Source organism: Pipistrellus hanaki (assembly GCF_964339955.1).
Source record: "Pipistrellus hanaki genome assembly, chromosome: 1".
Lineage (NCBI taxonomy): Eukaryota > Metazoa > Chordata > Mammalia > Chiroptera > Vespertilionidae > Pipistrellus > Pipistrellus hanaki.
This window is the reverse complement of record NC_140503.1, coordinates 165,911,036-165,928,894: the sequence shown is the minus strand read 5'-3', so window position 1 is coordinate 165,928,894 and position 17,859 is coordinate 165,911,036. Positions and strand designations below refer to the sequence as shown.

Here is a 17,859-nt window from a genome sequence, read left to right as displayed (position 1 = left end):
AAAACGTATTTACATGCCCATGAACGCGGACACACTCGGGGTCCCATTTTCTTTCTGTGGGAACTGTTCCTTTCTTCTCTTCGTGCCTGTGGTTACTGTTACGCTGACCCCTGTATATTTGGTCTGGGGCAAATCCCAAGACTGGAAAGGAGCACTACTTACCCACCCGCTGCAAAGGGTTGCAGTTTCAGAGCTCGGGTAATAGAGTTAAGGAAAATTCCTATCACCAGTGGCGGTTTAGGAAACCTGTTATGATTCCATCCACAGATGTGAGCTGCCAGCCACTCCACAGCGGTGAGTTTTATAAAACGCAGCCTTGTTGTTGTTGTTGTTTGTTTGTTTGTTTTTCACAAGTAGTATCTTTATAAGGGTTTGTGTCCGAGGTGATTTTTGCAATGTTGGATTTTATTGTTGGAAACAATGACTGTCGAAAGATCTTTCTTTCTCTTTGATTCTCCCTCTCTTTCTCCTAGTTTCTCCTAGTTTCTCATTGGACACTATTGCTTGCAAAAAAACACACACAAAAAAACACAGCTGATTAAAAATTGAACTTATTCAGCTGCAGAGAAGTCCGAGTGGAGACTGGCCAGGAGCAGGAGGAGGAGAAAGGGGAGGGGGTGGGGGGCGGGGCACTCCACAGTTCAAGCTCCCCTTGCAAGCCCATCTGTCTTACCTTCATTTAATTGCCACCCCAGATCACAGTGCACCCCGTTGGGTACGAGTCCAGGGACCTTGAGCGGCGCTCTTTGGAGAAGGGCCGGGGCCTGCTCGCCCGTTCCCGCCCGCTCCCCTGGCCGCCGCCGGACAAATCGCTCTCCGCCGCGTGTGGGCAGTGTGTGGGCCGGAGCGCGGGCCGCCAGCGCCGCTGCAGGAACCGGTTCTGGTTCTGGCCGCGCTCCCCCCCCCCCCTGGGCTGCTGTCAGGCGTGCGGCCGCGATTGGCTGGGAGGCGGCAGCCACCCGCCCTGCCTCTGCCCGCGGCTAATCAGCGCAGCCGTCGGCCGCAGCAGGTTCGGAGCGAGGTGCCCGCTGGTGTCAGACACCTGTCTCTGCTCGGCTCTGCCCCGCTGGCGCTGCTGGCCCCTGGGGATTCTTTCCGGGCTGGACGCCACCTCTCCCAAGCCGCCGAGCCCCCCTCGGCGGGCCCAGCGGGGCCCAGGGTGCCCCCTGCACAGGGATGTCCAACAGACAGCTGAGGACAATGGGCATGCTAGCTTAAGACGTCCTTAAGGTAAGTCCATTTTACACCAGGTATTTCTTTTTTTGTTTTTGTTTTGTTTTGTTCTTTTTTTTATTATTATTAAGGTATTGTTTTTATTGAGGTATTTTATGTGTACATATCTTTACATTGCCCACACACACACACACACACTCCCATATATGCTCCCCCACCCCCGGAGTTTCATCCATTGGTTTTGCTTATATGCATGCATACAAGTCCTTCATAAACCAGATATTTCTCAACGTTGTATGTGCCACCTCTATCTGGACAGAAAGGCCGGTTTGGAGAAGGTACACTAAAGAGAGGCGGGGAAGTGTACTTGAGGCTGCTGTGATGAAATCACCAAGTTATTCGCCGTCAGATGTGCTTTTGCAAAATGATACCAAGGCATAACCAGGGAAGATGGGAATTTGGACGAGCGTCCCAGACAAATGGCTGGAACCCTGTCAGGCAATTGGCACCTCGTTGTGTCAGGCAATTGACACCTCGTTGTGTACTCCTTCCTACTTGACCAGGAGCTCACGTGAAGGTAGAATAGAGTAACTTTTAATTAGGGCCAGCACATAAACTGTGTGTGTGGATGGTATACTAGAAAGTGAAGCTGAACATTCTAGCTCCTTCCATTCATGCCTCCCCAGCATGGCTAGTCTCATTCTAATTACCACTTATTTTTAAAGCTTCCTTGAACTTTTTTCTCTTGTAATATGAAAGCAGTCTTTCTTTTTAAAGGTTTGCTCAATATCAGGGAATTTGTTCAACATCGGGGAATTAGTAAATTAGTAGGGGGGGGAGGCGGCAGGTTGATTGTCTTGCTTCACTCCACTCATCCTTATGTTCAAGGGAGAGTCAGATTCTTAATGCTTGCACCCAAATGTGAGCAACAGATCCTCAGGATTATTAAGCCATGATTCTGATGGACCTAAGCTCTGATTTCATTTTACTTGTAAGCTGATGGACAAATACATCAAGGACCCTCCTGTCTTCCCCTTGGCTTGCTGTCAGCACATTTGTCACTCTAGGATTTAGTCATCCGAGGTTGGTACAAAGACTAGTGGTTTGGGACTAGTGCTTGCTTACCAGTCCTGCCTGTTTTGCCCTGAGAGAGAGGAAGTAATTTTCCTTTTGATTTTTTTTATTTTTATGAAAATGTGCTGTAAGTGAATAAAGATCTGTTTGTAAATCCAAAGAGGTTCCGAGACTACTTTTCCCATTTTATTAATTCCGAAACTATAAACACCTACATGAAACAAGGGTGTTCTCTAATTCTGAATGGCCTGTTCAAGTAGCAAGCAATAACAGAGACCAAATGGAGCTGGCGATAAGCATTCATGAACCATTCCCTTGAAATCTATGTTAATCATCCTGAAATGTGTGTTTTTCTTCCAATGTTCACAGCCAATTGGAAATTTCTATCTTTCTCCTCTAACTCATCTTTGTAAAAACATTTTTCTATAATAAGTTCAACATGTCACTAATGCTAAAAATGGCTGCTTTGATGAATAAAAGCATCAGAAATGACAGTCCCCATTGAGTGAAATGGGATCATCACACAAGTCTACAGCAATCATTTTAAATATAATGTGCGTGCAAATAGAACAGATGGTTGGTGGTAAATGAAAAATCAGATTGGTTAGTAGGTAGATACTAAGTGAATTTATAAATATTGAGAGAGTTAAAGGAGAAATGGACTTTGGAAAGCTAAATAAATGTATGTTTAGCATTGACTTACATTTCAAAATTCTACCTTCGCTTATGAATTACATCTAGAGAGTGTATAAATTAAAGATTATTTCCTGGATTAAGGATAAGTCATTTTCGTATGGGGAAGGATAAATACCACCTCAGCCCTAATCACTACCTCAAAAAAAAAAAAAAGCCTAAATACACTATACACAAAAAACAACTCTGTGTCCTGAAGAGGTACAGAAAGGAAGAGAAAGCTAGTTGAAAAGCCTCTATCACTAATTAAAAAGGAAATAAAGTCACACAAAAAAAAAAACACCCACATTTTAAATTGAGTATAGAAAGCCCTGGTGCATATCTGCAGCATACCAGGGACCCCCCACTATGTAATTTAACACCAGTGTCAACTAGAATACATTATTTCATCCCAAGAACAGTATCATTAGAGAGTTAGACTGGGGCAAGGGATTAATTATCTTAAGTTCATTTTCTCCCAGTGACAATTTTTAAAAGTCTCCTGTCTGGAGCTGTGGAATGTCTGCCGGGCTCTCAGCTGCTGCGGTGAGGGTCCCTCACAATAGCTCACCCTGGGCCGCCCTCCCAGACACCCTGTGTCCCCTTGGCTCTCTGTCTGAAAGGGTCGGCTATGCAAACAGAAGCTGCCTGCGTCAGACCTCCCTCCCAGCAGCTCCCTCTCCAGGCTTCCCTTCCTCAAAAGGAGTCCGAGGTCTCAGCCTCTGCTTCGACTTTTCAGAGCTGGGCAGCCTGTGAGCTAAAGGCTGAATGACAGCTGGGCAAAACCTCCCTTTGCTGGATGTGCAAAGGACAAGCTAGCTGGGGCTCTTAGCCCTGGGCACATGGGCAAAGAGTTTCCTCATCTCCACTTCTCCATAGATGGCTTCATTAAAATGTCCGTGTCACCTATGCATCACCCATGGACACAGACAATAGGGTGCTGATGGCCTGGGATGGAGGGGTGGTCATTGGAAGGAAAGGGGACAAATGTAATAGTTTCAACAATAAAGAATTATTCTTTTTCTTTTTATTTTTTAAAAATATATTTTATTGATTTTTTTACAGAGAGGGAGAGAGAGGGATAGAGAGTTAAAAACATCGATGAGAGAGAAACACTGACCAGCTGCCTCCTGCACACCCCCTACTGGGGATGTGCCCACAACCTAGGTACATGCCCTTGACCAGAATCGAACCTGGGACCTTTCAGTCTGCAGGCTCTATCCACTGAGCCAAACCGTTTTTGGCAAGAATTATTATTATTTTTTTAATGTCACTGGTTAACACAAAAAAAGCAGCACTCTTTGTTAGGTGAAACCTCTCAAAGCCTTTTTTTTCTTCTTTTTTTTTTTCAAAAAAACTTCCAGCAATTACAATGTTCGCATCTCAGGACAAGCAGATGACTTTGAAAGGCAGGAACCTAAGCAGTCTGGACTCATTTGGCCTCTTAGTTGGACAGATTAGATTAAAAAAAAAAAAAAAAAAGAGCGTCAGCTGATGGCGGCTGTGCGCATTCGTGGCATATCATCTGGTATCACCGGGAGCAAAGCTCTCAGGATCTTCGTGAACTGAAACCGGCAGGATGGCTGTGACGTCCTGTGGAGTGATCCAGGGAGCGCTGGCGTCAGGCACTCAAGTAGGACTTCGCTCCCTTGTACACTCCAGGCCCGGTTTAGAGCCACAACCTGGAGGTGGAATTTAAATGAGCCCCACCCTGAGAAGCTATGGCTGTTTAGAATTACTTGGTTTTTTCCAAGTACCAGCGTGGCTTGGTGGCCCAGTAAAGCTACCAGTAGACCCTCCCCACCAAAAACAGCGGTCAGCATTCAGGGCCAGCCCTCCAGGGGCCGTGGGGCCAAGCAATCAGAGCGGGGGTGGGGGGGGGGGGGTTGGGTGTTCAAGTTACTTTCTTATCTCTTCCCTGGGAGCGGTGAAGGCCCTCCCTGATTCGATATTTAAGCAGTAATTTCCCAGTGGTTTATTAATCATGGCTCATTCGTTCCTCTATCTGATACTTGGAGGCCAATGTCATTGTCCCAGTTTGGAAGACAGAGAAAGGCGATGAAATAGAAGGATTTGCCCAGCAGCACCAAGAAGTTAGCCAGAAAGTAGACATGCATTTCCTTTTCTCTTTATGTCTTTTTCTCAAAAGAAAAATTCCGGAACCCTCCGAACCTCTCCCTCAGCGATTCTGTCTGGGCACTAAAACTGGTACCATCCAAAAAATGTGCTGCTCTCTTCCCGGGGTCGCCCTGTGACTGGGAGCGGCTCAGAGGCTTACACACAACAGGGAATGAATTAGGTGTGGAGTGTGGTGTGCATTTCTGAGTGCATGTGCGTATGTGTGTATTTGTGCGCATGTATGTGTGCTTGCATTGCACATGTGTGCCCAGCAGCTCTCCTGAACAGCTCAAACCCCCAGGGGTGTGGGGTAAAAGTTTGTCTGAAGCCTAAAGGGAGAAGGACAGCGACCTCTCTGCTACGGGCTTTTCCTAGAGAGGCCTGACCACTCATTTATAACAGATTTCAGCTCGGCCACTTGACAAGGGAGGCCAGCCCAGGAGTTGGCCCAGGAGCTGCGGGTGAGCTAGTCAGAGGTCGGCAGGCGGGACTTGCCCCCGAAGGTATGTCAGGAATGTTAATGGCATGCCCGAGTGGAGGGCTTCAGAGCCCAGCGCTGGGACTGAGCACTGTCTGTGGCCATCTGTTGAGGCCCAGGAAGTCTCATAGCAACAGCTTCTCAAGAATGGTGCTTTTAAAAAATTTTAATTAAAAATAACTAACAAAAAGACCCCACACACAAACACTGCTCCAGTGCCCAAGAAGAATCAGGACAGCATTCAGATTCTTTCCGCAGAGTGATGGGCTTTTAAGGAAGAAAAGCCCCCGTATCTTTCATTCCCATTCTTTAAAAGAGCAATTTGTACTTGGTTTGGAGGTCTTCATTTCCCCTCCACAGGGGTAGAATTTTTTTTTTTTTTTTTTTTTTTTTTTTTTTTTTTTTTTTTTTTTTAAGGTGAAAACAAGTTTCTAAACCCATGGAGAAATAATTGACAAAAATATGGTTAGGAAAAAAAGCGGTCAGGGTTTTGAGATTTCCTGGTATTCGTTGCTCTTAGCAATGCTGTCAGCGGCTGCATAATGTGAGCTTTAAGCCCAGCTGTTTAGTTAGTGAAATGAACTTCAGACAAAGGCACCAATTTCACTGTCATGATGTATGTGCACCAACGTGAATCTCTTCGATCTATGTATTGGTTGACCTTAGAAAAAGAGGGAAGGAAAGTGATATTGGTAGCTTTAAATGTGTTTTTTATTTTGTTTTGTTTTATATTTTATTGTTTTTTACAGAGAGGAAGGGAGAGGGACAGAGAGTTAGAAACATCAATGAGAGAGAAACATCTATCAGCTGCCTCCTGCACATTCCCCACCAGGGATGTGCCCGCAACCAAGGCACACGCCCTTGACCGGAATCGAATCCGGGACTCTTCAGTCCACAGGCCAACGTTCTATCCACTGAGCCAAAACCGGTTTTGGCAAGTTTTAAATGTTTTAAGTTAACCATGAACAACAATTGCCGTAGTTCCTCAGGATACGAGCCCCTATAAAATCATGGACACCTCAAGCCTGGCTGGCAGCGGTGTGTACAGGGACAGGCCCGCTAGCCCAGGGGTCGGCAAACTCATTAGTCCACAGAGCCAGATATCAACAGTACAACGATTGAAATTTCTTTTGAGAGCCAAATTTTTAAACTTAAACTTCTTCTAATGCCACTTCTTTAAAATAGACTCACCCAGGCCGTGGTATTTTGTGGAAGAGCCACACTCAAGGGGCCAAAGAGCCGCATGTGGCTCTAGAACCGCAGTTTGCAGACCATGGTGCTAGCTCCAACAAAATAAGTATATTCCATTCTGAATTCCATTCTGAATTCTACCCCTCACTGGGCTATTTTAGGAAAGTACGTAACCTCTGAGAGAGTAGTTCCTCTTCTGCAAATTGGATTTCTGCATTGTTCGGAAGGTTAAATGTAATCACATAAAAGGAACTCTGGGGAATGCCCTTTGAATGTGAATGACGTCTGTAAAGGAGTGTTATAGTCTGTCATTCTTGCCATTGTCCAACCCTGGGAAAATATTTTCATGAGTACTTTTATATTCTCTTCATATTTTCACTTGACATTTTTTTGTTCCCCTCAATTCTTATCAAATAAAGTTTCCCAGTAGAATCACAAAATAATCCAAGTGATTTTGCATATACATATATACTTATTTACTATAGGACACATGTGGACGAATTCTTTATACTCTTGATTATTAGTGTGTATTTCTACTCATGAAGTATGATTCAGATTTAATGTATTGTCCCTGATGGTCAAGGGTTATGTCACTACCCCTCAGGAAAAGGATATGTACCCCAAAGTTTGATTTCTTGAGTGTGGGTTCCTAATGGAGTCTGTTTTTCTATAAAAAGCATGACCACTTACCCTCTGTATTTCTTCATGTGCAAAATTTAACCAACAAATATGTATGGAGTTGCCTGCCATGTGCCAGCTGTGTTTCTAGGTCGTGAACAAAAGTAGACTAAAATCTTTGCATACATTCTGGTCCAGGGAGACAGACACCAAGACCCCAAATAGGTCAATCATGTTGAAGGTTATAAAATGATAACTGGTATGGAAAAAAACAAAGCAGGGCAGTATGTTATACAGAGGCACTGGGGGCACTGACATTTTCTAAAGGTGGTTGGAGCAGGCTGCACTAAGCAGGTGATATTTGAAGGAAGACTTGAAAGGGTGAGAGACTGAGCCTTGAAGTGAGCTGGGGAAGAGCTCTCCAGGCAGAGAGAAGGGCAAGTGCAAAGGCCCTGGGGTAAAGAGTAGATGACACTGTCTGGTGAGGAAGAACCAGGAGGCTGAGAAGGAGGGGCAAAGGTCAGAACTTTCTGGGCCACTGGGAGATGTTTGCTTTTACTCTGAATGACCACCTTGAGAACTTACTTCTCAGAGCTTTTGTAAAGTTTAAATAAAGTAACTTGTGTAAGGCCTTTAGCCCAGGGACTCTCACATAGAAAATCTCCCATAATTGTTAGCTCTTGTCCTTTTGTTTAGCACCACTACCTAGGATCCAATGGTAGAATGATGTGATCATACCGAGGAGTTCTGTTCTGTTCAACGCTGATTCCTCTTAATAAGAAGTAAACTCCAAGTCTTAGCTTCTTAAGTATTCAACTGTATCACCTAGGAAGGTCCCCCATTCAGTATCTTCACACATAGAGAGGGAAAAACTTAGTTTTTAAAAACCGGCCTTGTTTAAACTAAACCACTGTTTCTATTGTGAAAGTGAGAAGTCCATACTCTCCAGGGACAGGCGTATTTTGATACATTTGGTTTAAATTTCAGCTACAAAAGTTCTGTTGAATTCCGTGCAACTCACATGATACCGCAATGCACTCATGTTTGAGGTTTGGTGTCGATACCCTCTCTAAGCCCGCGAGAGTCCAGGCGGGGAGGAGCCTGTTGAGGATGAAACAAAACAAGGAATCAATATCTTTTCCTTCTCTCCGGAGCCCAGAAGCAAGATTGGTTTCCCAGGGCACTTCAAGGACCTCCTGTCACAGTGATCTTCTGGACACCCTTCTGAGCATCTAGATTCTATTCATCTCCTGCTTTCAACTTGAAGGGTTTGGGTCATAACTCATGACAAGTGATAACTAGCTCAGAAACTAGAAGAGAGGGAATCTTTTTCTCGATGCATTTGAAGACTATCATTTAGAATTTGGGCTGTCCCTGCTTTAGAACCAGTGAAAGTGGCTTGGGAATAAAAATTAAATTTTTAAAAAAAGAAGGAAGTACCTGATGATCACTAGAGATGATCCTTAAAGGAAAAGGCTCTCTAAAAACACACATCCTCATAGATAGAGGCAAAGAAGCATCGAACAGACTGTCCAGCTACAGTGGGAAGGTAGGGGAGGGTTGAAGATGGGTAAGCAATCAACCGAAGGACTTGTATGCAGGCATATAAGCACAGCCAACAGATGTAAGACACTGGAGTAGGGGGACAGGGTAAGTGCCAGGGGTAAGGAGGCCAGAGGGAGGTCAATGGGGGGGAAAAAGGAGACATATGTATTACTATTTGTAATACCTTAAACAATAAAATGAAATTTTTTTAAAAAAGTAATTATCTATAAATAAAATAAAAACATACATCCTTATCAATGGAAATGTTCTATTAGAGGCTAAGTAACCAATGGTCAGAGAAGTTATCAATCATTTTGATAAACTTAACAGCTTAACTTCAAAGGTTTCTTCCAAATTTGTGGCTGTGCTTTCTTCCAGGATCTGCTTTTTGAAAACTAAATTCTGGCCTTCCTGGTGTGGCTCAGAGGTTGAGCGTCAACCCATGATCTAGGAGGTCATGATTAGATTCCTGATCAGGTCACTGGGCTCAATCCCCAGAGGGGGTGTGCAGGAGACAGCGGATCAATGATTCTCATTATTGATGTTTCTAGCTTTCTCTCTCTCTGTCTGAAATCAATAAAACAATCTTTTAAAAGAAAACTAAATTATTCAGGAGAAGTCACCTTAAATTCTCTGTTATGGATGTTCAGTATGGGGCTTCTGAGAACAACAAAAAGCATTGTGACTGTGGAGGCTGCGTGCTTTGGAGCCAGAGGAGTCATCCTCCTGCCGGGCTGACCCTGGTCCTGGTGCCTGGCGCCCAGGTCCCCCACCAGCACCCGCAGAGCTGTGCTCCCGTTCGCAGATTCCAAAGTTCACGCGCTGCCATATCACCGCGGCTTGCTGCAAATTTGCTTAGTTATGGGTAGAGTAGACTATAACTCCCTTTACTTTCTGAACAAACACTTGTATTGTTCTTACTGTGTTCTACATGGTTTATAAAAATGCTCTTGTAACAACCCTATGACAAAGCTGCACTTTTAATCCCCATTTAACAGGTTAAACAGTTGAGATACCAGTTCAGTAACTAATCCGAGATTACACAGTCACAGCTGGGAGTCAAACCTAGGCAGCTGGCCGGCAGGGTCTGCAATCCTACGCTGAATGTGACCAAAAAATGCTTTGTCTTGTCCCATTTACCTTTCCCATTTGTTTAGCACTCCTGTTGATTTAGAGAAAAAAAGGGATCTGGCATATCGTTACACTTTATTGCCCTCTGTGAGGGCAGGGAATATAACCTGTTGATACCCAGGGCCTAGCATAGCACCTGGGGCATGGCAGATACTCAAATATTTATTGAATGAGGGAGTAAGGGTGTGGCAAGAACAAACAGTAAGGCCATAGAAATGCCTTTCTGGTATCACAGAGCCACAAAGACATATGTGACTGCAGGGTGTCACTTAATGCAAAAACTTTGACAAGTTATAAAACATAAAATTAGAGGTGAGACTAGAAGGGGGCAATTATTTAAACCAGTGTCAACAATTTCATCCCTTTTAGGTGCTTATTAATATTTTAATTAATAAGTCACATCATCCCTGGAATTGCCCCAAAAGACCCCAAACTAACTCCTGCCAATGTGACAGCGGGGAAAGGAGCAAACCAGGGCCCCATGAATTCTACTAAATCAAGGTTTTAATGTGGAGTTTGGACTCTGTACATTTCACAAATGGATAGTGAGGCTCACAGATGAGTTACGCCGGGGTGGAGAAAGAAAGCCTCGGTCTGAGGGAACATTTGGGTGCCGTGAACATAAACACACTCAGACCAGCTGAAATAAAAAAGAGGTCTCTTTGAAAAGATATGAGGGAAGCTGTGGAATCCAAATATGGGAAACAGAAACACTTCAAAGTCTAACCCAACGATTAAGTCAGGAGTCAGAAGCTTGAATGTGAGTTCCCACCTTGGCATTGCTAAGTCTGTGACCCTGGATAAAATGTTTCCAGATCTGGTTTATCCATCTGAAATTAGGGAATAATTAAAGTGTCTGCCTTGTGGGGTTACTGTATAGATTAAATGAGGTAATAACTGAAGCACTTGAAACACTGCCTGACACACAGTAGGAGATCAATAACCATTAACTTTTATTATGATTTAACAAGGAGACAGCTATTTACTTTCTCATTGGACTACATAGCTCCTTTTTGTAGTTGGCCTTGAACATCAGTTCCATTACTTTCTCTGCAGACTGGCTTTCCAGAAAACTTGGTTCTAGGGTGAATGGAATGGCATAGTGATGTCATCAAGGCTCTAGGTTTTTCCATTCTATCATCTGTAGCATGATGATTTTCTTTCTTTCTTTTTTAAAATATATTTTTATTTATTTTAGAGAGGAAAAGAGAGAGAGAGAGAGAGAGAGAGAGAGAGAGAGAGAGAGAGAGAGAGAGAGAAACATCAATGATGAGAGAGAATCATCCATCGGCTGCTTCCTACACGCCCCCAGTGGGAATCCAGCCCGCAACCCGGGCATGTACCCTCAGCCAGAATCAAACCCGGGCCCCATCAGTCCGCAGGATGACACCCTATCCACTGAGCCAAACCAGTTAGGGCGCATGATGATTTTCATTCCCAGATTTGCCTGTCATGATTACAAGATGGCTGGGCAGCTCCAGTCCTCACACAATTTTGCCAAAGGCAGGAAAGAGTCCAGGTTTTTGTTTTTGATCAAGAATGAACAGTAGCACTTTTCCAAAAGCCCTCCTGAAAACTTTCCTTTGAGTCAGATCTCATTAGATAGGGTTGGGTCCTATACTCATGCCTAGACTAGTAACTGGCAGGGGAATCAGAATGCCGTGATTGATGCAAATCAAGAGTGATTTATTTTTTGGAGCTATGGAGAAATCCACAGGAATCCACCTTCCAGAGCACGTAGTCATCTGGTACTGTAATAGGATCAGAATTATGTTTGTGAGGAAGGAAGGGAAAGTGACTAGTGAGTAAGCAATCATAAGGGCCTGTCTTAGATGAGCATGTGTCCCAGCCACTCAAAGCCTTCCCCTGTGATTTTATACAGAGTAAGAGAAGGCAGAGCTAGCTTTCTTCTGAAATGGCCAATATGAGAGGGTGTAAACCTAAAGTTCTCTGTTCTGTGGCTATTTTCTGTATTGCTTCTCCTCCACCCACACACTGAAGGAAAATCATATTTGCTCTAAGGAAAAAATGAGGGTGGGGAGAGAGAGAGAACCTAGAGACCAAGCAGACAGACAACCCCTGAAGAGATGGTGCCTGATAGGGTGAGAGATCGCCTGATACTATTTTTCAATCCCTGAGGCCATCTCCACTCTTGGCCTTGCTAAGAAATTCCCACTTTCGCTGAAATTTCTTTGTGGATTCAATGTCACCCTGTCATTTGCAATGACAACAACAAAACCCTATCTGATGCATTTTCCCTAAACTGGGTTTCTTTCCTATCACATCTGCTTGTGGGTGGCCCTGGCTCTAGTCTTTGGGCTTTACTCCGTGTGTTCCCACAGCTCTGGAGTTTTCTCCCCCTGGTTAACTGGGCCCCAGTTCCAAACTCCACAGCGGAGGCTTGGCGGGGCAATCTTCTCCTAGAATAATGGTGTGCAGGGAGACAATACCATCTATCTCTGATGAAAACTGTGTGATCCATGCCCACTCCTTCCTAAAATGGCTGTGCACCCAACGGAAAAGTACATTTTTCATAAGTAAAATGGCACGATTTCAGGTATACAGTGCCTTTGATGGGGAATTAAGATCTGGCAGCTTTACTGCCTTTGGCCGGACTTACATAGAAGAGAATTCTGGATTTGTATCAGGGAATTAGTGAGGGGTGTAAGGAGGGAGTAACTGGAAGAGCTGAGTGAAGTCATAATTGAAATCAATGTGGGCATCAGAGGCAGGTCAATTGGGAGACCCAATTAGAACTAATGAGGAGAATACCATGGAAGGCAGACCTATAAGAGGTAGAGCTTGTGATTCTGTAGAATGAATAACTATTTTTATTAATTTTTTTCTTTTTTAAAAAATTGATTTTAGAGAGCGAGAAAAGGGGAGGGAGGGAGAGAGAGAAACATCGATATGAAAGAGAAACATTGATTGGTTGCCTCCCTCAAGCAACCCAATTGGGAACTGAACCCACAACCTGGGCATGTACCCTGACCGAATTGAACCAGTGACCTTTTGGTACATGGGACAGTGCTCAACCAACTGAGCCATACTGGCCAGACCAACTCTTTATTCGTTTAACATCTATTTTTACTTTTGTATTATGAAAATGTCCAAACATTCATGAAAGTAGAGTACCACGAATTCCCACACGCTCACCACCCAGCCAGATGGCACTTGTGGAGTAGAACAAGTCTGGGAGGAGGAGAGGATGAAAGACGGAGCAGGATCCAGCGGAAGACAGCCTGTGAGAGGGCTCGTGAGTTTGGGCAGGACCTGAAGGTAGTGGAGAGCTAATGAAGAATCTACAAGCCAGAGCAGCGACAGAATCAGGTCTGCGTCTGAGAAAGACCACCCTGGCCGCATTTTGGAAGGTGGTTTTAAAGATGGCAATTTCCGGAGGAAAAGAAACTAGTGAGAGAGGAGCGGCCCAGGTGAGAAATAACAAGGGCCTGAGGAAGGTGTGGATTTGCTATCTAGAAGGTGGACTGGATGAAAGCCTGGCTCTCGGGGTGAGGGAGAGGGAGAGGGTGCCGATTAAGATGGTTCTCAGGTTTTTAACGTCAGCAGCTCAGGGGAAGGTTATAGCTTCCCAGCAAAGACTGATAAACCCAAGAACTTTGACATGGTGTGGTAAGATGTTAACTATTGAATAACAAAACAAAACAAAAAATTCCTTATATAAGCACCGTGGTTAAAGATTAAAAGGAAGGCTTCAATAGTAGCCTTTGAGACGGGAGCAACACCATGATCTTTAGCTGCGCCCCTTCAGAGAATGACCAGCTGGTATTAAAGGAAACGGTTGCTGCCCCTTTCAAGTACAGCAAAACCTCCTGCCGTGGGTCATCAGTCTTCTCGAGACACAGTAATGCCCAGCTGCGGACAGCTAGCTTGTCACCCTTATTCTTTCTTTCAAGAGTAAAATGATATGAACCCTTTTCCCAAACCCTTTTCCCATTCTTTTGGAGGAGGTAGTTTTTTTTTTTATTATTAATTTTTTTATTAAGATATTATATGTGTACATACCTTACCAATCCCCACCTCCCCCTCCACTCCCAAACATGCCCTCCCTCCCCATAGTTTTTCCTCCATTGGTTATGCTTATATGCATGCATACAAGTCCTTCGGTTGATCTCTTATCTTACCCCAAATCTCCCTCCCCTCCCCAATGTAATTTGACAGTCTGTTTGTTGCTTTACTGTCTCTGTATCTATCTTTTTGTTCATCAGTTTATAATGTTCCTTATTGTCCATAAATGAGTGAGATCATGTGGTGTTTCTCTTTCATTGACTGGCTTATTTCAGCATGATGTTCTCCAATTCCATCCAGGTCACTGCAAATGGTAAGAATTCTGAGAAGGCAGTTTCTTGTCTGTTTTGTTGCTGATGGTGAGCATGCCAGCAGCATTCCTTCTGTTTCCCTGTGCTTGTCATGATGGTCTAGCAGCTCAGGCTTTGGAGCGGAATGGTCCTGGGTTTGAATCCCAAGTGCATCACCTTCCAGCACTTAGGGCAAAATACTTACCTCTATGCCCCTCATCTGTAAAATGTGGGGAATGTAATCCGCCTCACGGAGCTGCTGGGGGTAAAGAAAGTGGGGTGCTTGGCAGAGGGTCTGGTCACCAGTGGTGGTGGTGGAGGTGGCCATTGTTTCTTGCTGATTTTCAGGCATTAGAAAGGGTACAATTTGCACACTTTCATTATGCCTTGGGCCCACATCTGTTAGATATCCATATCATGTTGACTTCTTTATGGATTAGCCCCAGGAGAAGGAGAGGCATGCCCTGTGAGTCAGAGGGCAGGTTGCACACACCCGGCTCCTTCCTGATGTGCCTCGAGATATTGGGAATAGAGAAAGCATCCCATTGGACTATAGACACCACTGGGAAGAAGGCAGAGATCGATGGTACTCTGGGTTTTCACATGGCCAAGATGTTTTCCTAGGATGTAATGGGCCACTGAAGTGGTGCTTGGTTTGCATTGGATAATTCAACATCGAACATGCATGGTTAAATTCCAGCAGGAGGCTTCAGCGGCCAGTTACACCCAAAGAAAACGTACTTAACTTTCTTATCAAGAAAGGTCTTGATAAGACACCGGGTGACTGTAACTTTGGTCACAGCTCTGGAATGTCCCTGATGGGCCTGCCAGTTTCATTGCCCAGAGGTGTAATATTTTTATAAATGCCCTCATTTTATGCCTTCACAAATTAAAAGTGTTTGTATGTTGTATTGTAACCAAAAGCAAACATGCCAGTATCTCACCTGGGAAAAGGGGAATGGTGAGAATCCAGAAGCTAATATTGTTCAAGGGCCTGAGGTAGGAAATCCATTTCCAGCATAAAGTATGATTGTCCTTGATGGTTGTTAAATCCTCATGAGAATCAAACAGTCAGAGACTAGGAAAAGTGGAAGTGTGTTTTTTATACTACTCTGAAATCTGTTATGCCTTTCAGAAAGAATTAAAAAAAAAAAAAGATTTCAAAACATTTAAAATTAGCCATTCATAATTGTTTTTGCCATAAAGGAGAAAACTGAAAACTTTAATCAGTAGTTCTCAACCAAGGTGACTTTGCTCCCCAGGAGACGTTTAGTGATGTCTGGAGAGCACTTCTGGTTGTCACAACAGGGGGTGGGATGGGGCTGGGCCACTGGCATCTGGTGGATAAAGGGGGCGCCGCTAAACACAATGCAATGCATAGAACCAGCCACAAAGAATTTTCTGGCCAAAGCAGGTGTCAAGGTTGAGAAACCTGAGTTAAATAATGGCTGTTGAGAGCCATAGGTGGTTATTACCCAACACTGGACTGTCTTTCAGCAAGAAATTCACCTTTCCATTGGTTTCTGAGGGCTGACATTATTTCCCTCAGCCCATATAGGAAAAAAGGTGCTGGTATGCCTTTTATAGGTTTCATCTGAGGTGTCTTCCTTCTATTATACATAGCTCTCAAAGGATCTGACAGTTCTGTCCAAAAAATTATCAGGCCACTTGCTTGGGAGATTGTGGGTGGGAAACACAACCACCAGATTGGTTCAAGTGTTCACTTTTCAACTGGTCGGTGTGGCACTCCGGGCACTCACAGCTGTTGGTGGTGACAAAGGGAGGAGAAGGAAGGAGAGGTCGGGTGAGGAATGCCTTCACATTTCAACACTCTCCAGGGAAAGGGAAAGTTGGCTTTGCAAATACTTGCCAAGCCTTCCAGGGTCAATCACAGAACCCTCCTTTTGTTCCTTCTTCTCTGTTTTCCTTGAGTATTTTTATTTCGCAAACTATTATTTGGGTGCTTTCCAACTCAACTTCTGTGGTAAGTACTGCTCATGATGCAAAAAGCTCGAAGATTTTAAGAATAAGCTAAAAGAAGATCACAAGGTCCTCTAGGTAACCATGTTGTCTCAAAAAGAAACAGTTAAACTAAGGCCCTTATCCTCCAGATTTTATGTATTTATATCTGACAAGGTATAAAATGAATCTTCATTTTTGTTGTGCATTTAATTGGGTGTTTATCGAAAACTATATAATTACATGATAAAGGACTACTGCAGCCATATGTCAGTTTTCTTGATTTTGTTCTATGTAGAAAGCTTTTGTTTTCTCTTTGAAAGATTGACCAGGTCTGGAACTTGCTAGTGGAGTATCATTGTTACCTAGTAGACAAAACTAAATTTAGTTACAATAAATACACATAATCAGTGATAGGAAATGGTTCTGCAGTTGAATCTCTCCTGGTCAGCCTGTAAGAAAATGAATTTTCATCGTGATGAATGCCAGTCCATCTTCAGATACTTTGGTGGAACGCACTGTGCTAATGTGACGGATTAGGAGGAGACGCTCTGGAGCCAGACTGCCTGGGTCCAGACCATGGTTCTCACAGGCTCTCTGCAACTATGGAACTCTGGGCAGATCACTGCTCGGTTTCCTTGCCTTCAAAATGAGAATGAAGCATTTTCCTCAGATGGCAGTAGTAAGGATTACATGAGCTAATGCATGTGTTCAATGTGCATTAGTTGTTTCATTGTCATCATTATCATTGTCACATTGTATTTTACTATTTTGTATGGGTACTAAGTGGGAGACTGGTGGGTGGGGCCACAGCAGCTTGGCCAAATTCGCTATGGTGCAAATGCTTCTAATTTTTATCATCTCGTGTGTCTTGAGACAGTTATCTTTTTGTTGCTCTTGTTGTTAGTCCTCACCTGAGGATATTTTTCCATTGATTTTTTGAGAGAGTAGAAGTGAGGGAGAGAGACAGATAAAGAAACACAGCAATGTGAGAGAAACACATCAATTGGTTGACTCCTGCATGCACCCCAACCAGAACTGGGGATCGAGTCTGCAACCAAGATACATGCCCTTGACTGGAATTGAACCCGGGTCCCTTTAGTCCTCGGGCTGACACTCTATCCACTAAGCCAAACTGGCTAGGGTGAGACAGTTATCTTTTTTAAAGCACATACTTTGGAATGAACATTGATTTATACCCAAAGAGATTTATTGATTTATACCCAAATCCTCTGGCTTTCTGTGCAGCATGACTACATGAAATACTGGGATCAGCACTTTGGGTTTCCAAGCCTCAACTACATGCTAGTCTTAAGGCAATAGGAACCCTCTATTAGAATTTGAGCTTCCGGTTGTCTTGGAAGAGGATGCTTTCAACTCTTTTCACCTGTTACCACTGGGAAGTGTTGGTGACTGTGCCTGAAGAGTGGTGACGTCAGGTGTATTCTGGATGTATTTGTGGGAAGTGGCTGACATGTTATATTTATTATCCCTGAAGCAGGATAGGATTGAAATGCTGCGCACAAATAGGTGGAGATGATTGTATAGCTTTGGATTTTTCAGTTTATTTTCTAGAAACATACC

At 43.9% G+C, this 17,859-nt stretch overlaps 1 protein-coding gene across 4 annotated transcripts in view; it reads left to right on the top strand.

Moving 5' to 3' along the window:
- SHROOM3 (shroom family member 3) overlaps window positions 1-17,859 on the top strand; it is a 279,696-nt gene that overhangs the window by 108,600 nt on the left and 153,237 nt on the right. Inside the window, exon 1 of one of the 4 annotated variants that reach the window (XM_084880507.1) lies at window positions 980-1,230. The exons of the other annotated variants lie outside the window; for them this stretch is intronic. The gene's annotated coding sequence lies outside the window, so the exon portion shown is untranslated. Of the gene's footprint in view, window positions 1-979; window positions 1,231-17,859 lie in introns of those variants that run through there. 4 annotated transcript variants of the gene reach the window in all.